The 7884-nt window shown below is 32.7% G+C and overlaps 1 long non-coding RNA gene across 1 annotated transcript; it reads right to left on the bottom strand.

Moving 5' to 3' along the window:
- Window positions 1-228: 228 nt before the first annotated feature.
- LOC128553541 (uncharacterized) lies at window positions 229-4074 on the bottom strand. Its single transcript, XR_008369365.1, has 3 exons — window positions 3970-4074; window positions 1687-1737; window positions 229-687 (listed from the first exon to the last, which is right to left on the bottom strand). It is a non-coding gene; the product is annotated as an uncharacterized LOC128553541 (long non-coding RNA).
- Between the last annotated feature and the right edge of the window lie 3810 nt (window positions 4075-7884).

The following is a 7884-nucleotide window of genomic DNA, read 5'->3' as shown; positions in this document are numbered from 1 at the left end:
GAGTTTGGTAATCTACTGAGATAGTAGGAGAGTTCCAGCTTATAGACGGTTCAGCATTATTGGCGAAGTACAGCCAAGGCATTGGGGATATACCTATATGGTAGTTGAATGCTACATATGATAGCATATAGGCGCTGAGCATCCAGGAGTCAGGGCAATCATATAGAGTTTGAGAGGACAGAGGCCGAGCATCTATGCGATAGGACTCATATGTTGTTGATTCAAAGACATTGTCTGACGGGAACTTCAACAAAAAGACCAGTCAAGTATAGAGTCTCCAGCCTATAGGAGTTTGAGCTAATCATTTTTAATTAAAGATTGTTAGTTTGAAACATTTAGTGATTTGCCTGATCCCTGAAATTGTCTAGCTCATAATTAAAATCATTTACGAATCATTGGTACACGAATCGTTTAGGCAAGGTAGCCAGAGAAAAATTCTATATATGAGATACTTGGTCTCACCAGCTCTACGTTTTAACAAAGGACATTCTACATCGTTTGTCAGCTAGTCTAAGACATAGTCACCTTAGCGATTGGACCCAAACCATTGTTCAAGATACTAAAGGCGTAGGCACTTTCCTGGGTCATATAACTAGTATCTTGACAGTTATATCATATAACTTTTCCTGCAGTGATGTTATGTAAGCCTTATTGTCAGTTGTCTGCTTCTTAAGGTTCTTTATTTCACTGAAATGTTAAAGTTTTCTGTTAGATGCTCTTGCTAAGCAGTCTTCAAATTCCCAATGTTTATTTAGAAAGGTCATACTTCACTACTGCTTTCACGTTAAATAAAAATCTCTATCTGCATTTCGTTCCAAAAAGTACTTATATGAGTCGATGAAGTTTTGAAAGGTATATCTTTTGGATTAGAAAGTACAGTTTGTGTACTGCTTACCAGTTCGTATCTTAGTGGTTGTAAATTTGAAATAGTGAAATAGAAAGGAAGTCTGTTTCCGTTTCAAATCTGTCATTACCGGTTAAAGTCAAATCTATGCCTTTGCCTTTTCAAATGCAAGTAAAGTAAAAGTATGTGTCAAAAATGAACTGAAGTAAGATTATATATTCATAAACATCCAAAACATTATTACTTAGATAACAAATATTCCCTCACAAGAGACTCAAAATGATGTTGTCTATTCCAAAGAATTTTCTCCTATAACGCTTTAATAAAGGCAATCACAAAAGCAAAAATAAACAAAATATAAAGTGTACTTTTTCCAAATTTTGCACTTAAAATCTCCAAATAATTATTAAACATTAGGGCTTTTATTAAATATCAGTAATTATATATTGTTGGACAATTATCAAAATTCCATTCAATCGTTGCATACATAAGGCAGAGAAAAATATTTAATATATACATTTACATTATGTATATTCAATTTTTTTCTAGTTAAGACAATTTTCAAGAACATTTTCCTTATTCCACTGATTAAGTGTCATTCCCAAAATGCTGTAAAATGCCTATATACTGTTTCTTATCATTGATTTATCAAGTAGTGCCATAGAACAGAATTATATTATTTGAAATGTATTTATTAACACTGTATAACTCACACGTAGTTTGAAATATACTGTGTATACAAAATAATATTTTACTACGTTATAGTTTGCATATACTGTGTGTACAAAATAGCCTAATTATCGAAACGCGCTATTATAATTAGTAACATACAAAATACACACCTGTCCCTCTGTTTTGTTATATCGTCTTTCTGTTGTTTAAGTTTGTCTGCCCTGAAATAAGTTAATTAAGCGATAATTGTTATTTCAGTATATCACGAAATTATCAACATATTTAGGACTTCAAATATAGAGCTGAGTTTTATCTGTTCATTGCGATAGTATACGACTATAGATACGAAGGCAATTAAAATGTTCAGAATTCTCGTACACAAGTGCTTAATATTGAAATAACGGTTGTTTGAATAAAGCACATTTATTCATGTTTAATAGTGATCAAAGTATAGCATTTTCGATCTGATATCAGAATATTTTTTATAATTATTGTCCCACTTTAAAACAATATCTATCTAGGTTTTATAGTACAAATGGCAACCATGGTTAAGAGTTAGATCCAAGTTTCGGAGAAAAAGTTCGAACATCATAAAATCATAGAAGAAAGCATTGTTTTATATGAAAATTTAATATCATATAAAACATTTATATTATTCTACAAAAATATTTTTAATTTACTCATATATATATTGAATTCCGGAATAGGATTGCATGAAGGGGCAAAACGTCTGGACAGTTCCTTTAAACACTTACCATTTTTAAGAAGTTGTTACATGTCTTCGTTTTGAAGCATTTACGGCAACGTACCTGTTTTAAACTTAACATAACTAGGTAAAACTTCGTTTTTGACAATTATTTACATTCATTTTTTTACAAATTGCATTCTTTTTAAAAGGGGAACAACTCCTTTAGAATATTTTAAGTTTCAAACTCTATGGGACAGAAAAATAAAACAGGAATTGGACAAATAAGTTGTTTATCAAGAAGCTGTTGGTTAACCAAAAATTTCTATTGTTTTGCGATATGCTGCTAACCTTAATAACATCCTGACAATTCACATCATAAACAAAATATAGATCTGAAAATACCTAATAATACCATGCTTATGTACTATGTGTAAAGAATTTTCTTACTAGACCACTAACAATTTTCGAATTATACAAATTCTCTGATAAACAGAGTTAATAATTGTGTCGAAATTAGTTAACTAATTTAAAAATCAGAATCTAAATGATTTGTTACATTTTTAAACATTTATCAGCGGTAAAATCTACAATTGGAATAAGGCACATGCAGTCAAAACTACTGGTTAGAATTAAACATTGTTCCTAATAAACAGGTGTCTCCGTTAAAACTTATGATGAAATTAAGTGATCAATGTCACATGAACTTCTGATAGTTCCTAATGACTCTTTGGTCAATGTTTGTCTATTTAAGGGATTAAAGGACAAAGCTGAATTGTTTAAGACGGAATTAATGATATTATAGTGACCACATATTCTTGCTCTAAATAGTGCGAAAATATTTAACTGAAACATGCCTGGAACTTGGAGATTTTATATAATGTCACTGATATGATAGTAAATCGTTATGTGTGATATTCCGACTTGTAGAACGATTTTGAAGAAGCGTTAAAGTATTTATATAGCTTAAGTAGAAATACACACCGTAGAATATAAATGTGTTTCGGGATAATATAACCTCAAGTGTGTAATAAATCATTTTGCACCTGCATTTTTAAACTCATCATTAATGCATGTCGTATTTGTACTATGCCGATGGTTGGCTTTACTGTTCAAAATACCTTTATAATTGAATAATTCTCTTACATGTACGAGATATTTAAAGTAAAAAAGGGTCTGGAAAAAATCTACATGTGTATTTCAGGACTTCAAAAATGCCTTATCTAAACATCTTTGAAGATCTTCTAAATATATATGTTTATGAAGTATGCAAAATAAGCAACGCATTTCTGTGTTACAAGAAGTATGCCAACCGCTCATGCAGCTCCGGATTCGTTTTAATCGGATATACTGATAATTTTGGTCGTCAGAAAAAATAAATATACGTGTATGTCGTATAAACCTGAAAAGACTACTGAACAGAGCCGTCATTCAAGTGATAAAATGTTAAGTTGTGATTTATGTTGCAAAACGCCAGCGTATAAAACGTTGACGTAATTTAAAACGTTTACGTAAAGAATTCAAAAGTGGAACGCTAGATTGCATCCAATTTGGTATAACTTTGTTGACTCTCCCATACCGCAGTAACTGCCTGGTGTTTATTTTTAATAAAAGGATTTGAAAAACGTCTAATGGGATTGAAATTGATATTAGTAGATATTTAATTCAATAAAATGTCTAGATATTCTAACAAATTACAGATTTTTTTGTGAGTTTGTATAGACTTCAACATGTAAATACATCAAAATTGCGTAAATTGACAGCAAACCTCTTCTGGGAATTTTCCATTTCCTTCCTGAATTTCGTTTGCAGTTTTTCTATCTCATTCTTTTTCAACAGTTTTTCTTTTTTCAGGGCTTCCTCTCGTTCCTTTATAACGTTTTCCTTTTTAGACAATTTTAAATCCAGCTCGGATATTCTGAAATAAGATTTCATCTAAAGAAAAAGATTCATTATGTAAAATGTAGTTATATCAAGCAGGCAAGTGTGTTTATCTTCTGAATCAAATAGCCTTAACCTATAATGAAAGCGGGCCATTTTTGGTCAGGAACGATGAGAGATAATTTCTGTGAAGTTTACACTGTAAACGGCAACGTATATTACGTTGACGTAATTTAAAATATTCATGTAACGAAGTCAAACGTGGAAGGTAAGATCGAAAATCAAGGATGAATATGCTACAAGGAAAGCTACGTTCCAAAAACGCAGACTCCCCAAACCACATCCTAGCATGCTGACGTGCACACAACCAAACATACACACTAGAGAAACAAGGGAACATCCTTAAGGGCCCGAAAAAATCAAGCCAGAAGACCGAAATCAAAATAGCTTAAACCAGGTCAAATTCCTACCAGATGTATTCAAAGAGAAAGCGAAGCGTCCAACTGTTAAAGGTTGAACACTAGTTTTATAACTTTACTAAATACATCTGGAAAATTACTATGTACATCCCCATATAACCTATTCGCAGCAGAGTCTTTTATTTTCTATTACATTTTAAAACCAAAGTAGCATTTAGCAAAGTATTTACGTAATTTATGATAACGATAACATTGCCGAAGAAGCTTACTTGTAATATAATGATTACTTTCATTAAGAACCCGCTTTGGCAAACCGAATTAACTGAGAATATATATCCAATAAGATGCTGCCTAGTGTACATCCCGAACCAAATGGGGGAAATTTACAATATTTTAATTAAAATCACCCATCCTGTTAACTTGTGGTCCCGCGTAAACTAGTATCCATCAATTGCATAAGAAACGGATGATCCATATTAAAGATATCATCCAGATTGCATTAAGTACTATTAAATGCACTTATGATGTCTGCCGACGCATCTTGAGAAAGGTTCAACAAAAATTCTCTTTCACTGCAATGTATAAACAATCTGCCATAATTGTTCTCATTGTCTCATTGTCTGAACTTTGCATCCCCGACCTGATACAACTATAGCTAAATGAAAAGGAAAGGGCTTTACAAACTTCGTCGCATGTCCACATTGTGTGATTTTTAACAATGCAACCAGATCTGTATCAAATTTGCAAGCGAGAAATGTAGCATTCTTCCTGCTTAAAATCGTTTGAATAAGAGCAGTTAGTTTGTCATGTATTTAATTATTTGATAAAGTGGTATAGAAAGTAAAAGATTGTATGTACTGACGGAAGACACCTTGTAACTATTAATTTAGGATTTCGCGAGAATATTTTAACGACCAAAGTAAGTGTTTACCAAAATGTTCGTATACTTTATCGCAATATATTTTCACATGAGCTTTTACGGCAGTAAGGCATGACGTTTCTCACTGAAAAATACTTTTGATAGTACAAGAGCTTGAATCAGCAATAAAACAAGCTATATATAATTGTTTATGTAATGTAAGAATCCAGTACTTGTATACAAACTTTCGAATAAACAAACTTCAGTTATGTGATCAGTAACCAAATGTTGTTCAACAGAAGCACTCAGTGTATAAATATTAGTAGTATTAAGTTCGTTTGGTAAAGCATATATAATGTAGGCGTCAAATGGTGATAATATTAGTGGCCGTCTTGTATGCTGCAACTAAAATATACTTAGAATGCAGTTTCTGGATTGCCCTTTTTCAGATGTCTTAAAGTAAAATTGGGTTAAGGTGAAAGTAGGTATTCATTTGTTTTTAAACGAGAAACGACAATGTTTAAAGCTTAACCTCTCCAAGACGTTAATGCACTCGGATCAGTATTCTCACGACGGAACCATTTAACACAAAAAGTTTATTAAAATCTGGCTGTGACAAGCATCAAAATAAAGATTCGAAGGAATTCTGTATTTAAACTCTTTAAATAATGAATTAAGAATACACTTGTCTTTAATAATATCAAACTTACAGTGATCACATGACCTGTATCTGAACAGAAACGTTTACATTTACTGTAATTAGGGAACTTGTTTGTTCATCTAGGTCTGAAACGATTTATGACTATCTAATATAACTTACATTAAGCTTATACCAGAGTCAATGATACGTCTATCCAAAATATACTGGGTACATCGATGAAAGCAAACACGGTATTCATGAAACTTTTTAAGAATATTTGAAGAAAAAGTTTGTTTTGTTGGGTTTAACGTCACACCGACACAATTATAGGTCATATGGCGATTTCCAGCCTTGATGGTGGAGGAAGACCTCAGATGCACTGTCCAAGCATTATTTCATCACCGGTTGGCACTTGTGTAGAACCACCAACCTACCGTCAGCCAGATGGATGGCTTTAACGCCTGAGAAAAACGCCCCAAGTAGGCCCCGAACTCCCATCGTGACGGGCCTTATTGAAGTCTGTGGCCTGAACAACTCGGCCACGGAGGTCCCTTTCAAAATATCTGTCATGGTCAGACTCGGTGTCAATATATGGACTGTGAATGTGTTGTGTGTAACTTTGAATAAGATATGATACAGTTCAAAGGACCAGTTTAAATAACGTACTAGACTAAACAACTAAAGATGTGAGACAAGAAAGCATTGAGTGTCTATCAGATTTTAGAAGAATTAAATTAACGTCTGCAACAGACATAGTGACTTTAGACTACATTTATGCTTGATATTACCACTGAGACCTAGATTAACGTTTTCTAATATTCAAGGTTTTTAGAGATATTAACATCTTGATATATTATCATTTAATCTTAACAGAAACGGTGACTGTTATTGTTTTATCTATTTGAATTGTGCTAAAAGTCTGCCTTTCATTTTAACACTAGAAGTGCAGTTGATATCATATATGATTTGCACTAATGACTGACTTGTGACCTGATCAAAGGCATGGCCAGATTTACTAGTGTTGATATAAAGAAGGTAGTAAACTTGTTCCCATTTCCCATTGTGTATGAATGTTCGTGTGGGAACGAATTTTCGAAAATCGTATAGTTTGACCAACATACTGAATACCACAACTGAACGAGCTTCGCGTCATTACATAAACCATGTGGGAGGTATTTCACTCAATGTCAAAATTTAGTTTAACATTAAAGATATCCTATTGCTATCTTTACCAAAATATTTTATATTTAGATATTTACTAGGAATGTAGAAACTCTTCATCAAATAAGGTTAACATTACTAAATACATAAATTAATTGAGCGTGTATATAAGGCTACATTCATAATCAAATGACATAAAGTAACAGTCGATTGTTTAAAAACTTCCGGCTTTTGTGGTAATATAATAGAGTAATTATGATAGTAGGTCGAATTGGGATGCTATATTCAGCTCGAGTGAATTTTGCAAGGTCTGATTTTACGAGGAGCGCAACGGCCGAGTGTGATCCGTCCCTACAAAATCCACGTGAGCCGAATACAAAATCCAAGATCTAGCTACTGTTGTAATGACCCTTTTATTATATACCTCCTTTGTGCTTGTGTATTTGTTATCGAAAAAAATCTTCAACGATTGTCGATGGGTGAAGGTTTTGTGTGCGCTATTTACAGAACTGCGTTAGGTCATGCATATTACATGAAAGTAGCCTGATTACATATAATACAAAAGGTTCAAAACAGAATTTTGTTTCTGTCTGTTCACATTTTCTTGTTAAATACAAGCAGAATTTTTGATAGAATTCATATAGAATGGGTTCGGGTATTCGTGATCGTCCGTTAGTTAGTGAACACTTTAAATAAAACTTTTCCAGTCAATTATTTTAGAAT

The sequence above is a fragment of the Mercenaria mercenaria genome, unplaced genomic scaffold, assembly GCF_021730395.1.
Source record: "Mercenaria mercenaria strain notata unplaced genomic scaffold, MADL_Memer_1 contig_3930, whole genome shotgun sequence".
NCBI lineage: Eukaryota > Metazoa > Mollusca > Bivalvia > Venerida > Veneridae > Mercenaria > Mercenaria mercenaria.
Note: the sequence above shows the minus strand (reverse complement) of the source record. Positions and strands in the feature narration are given on the sequence as shown.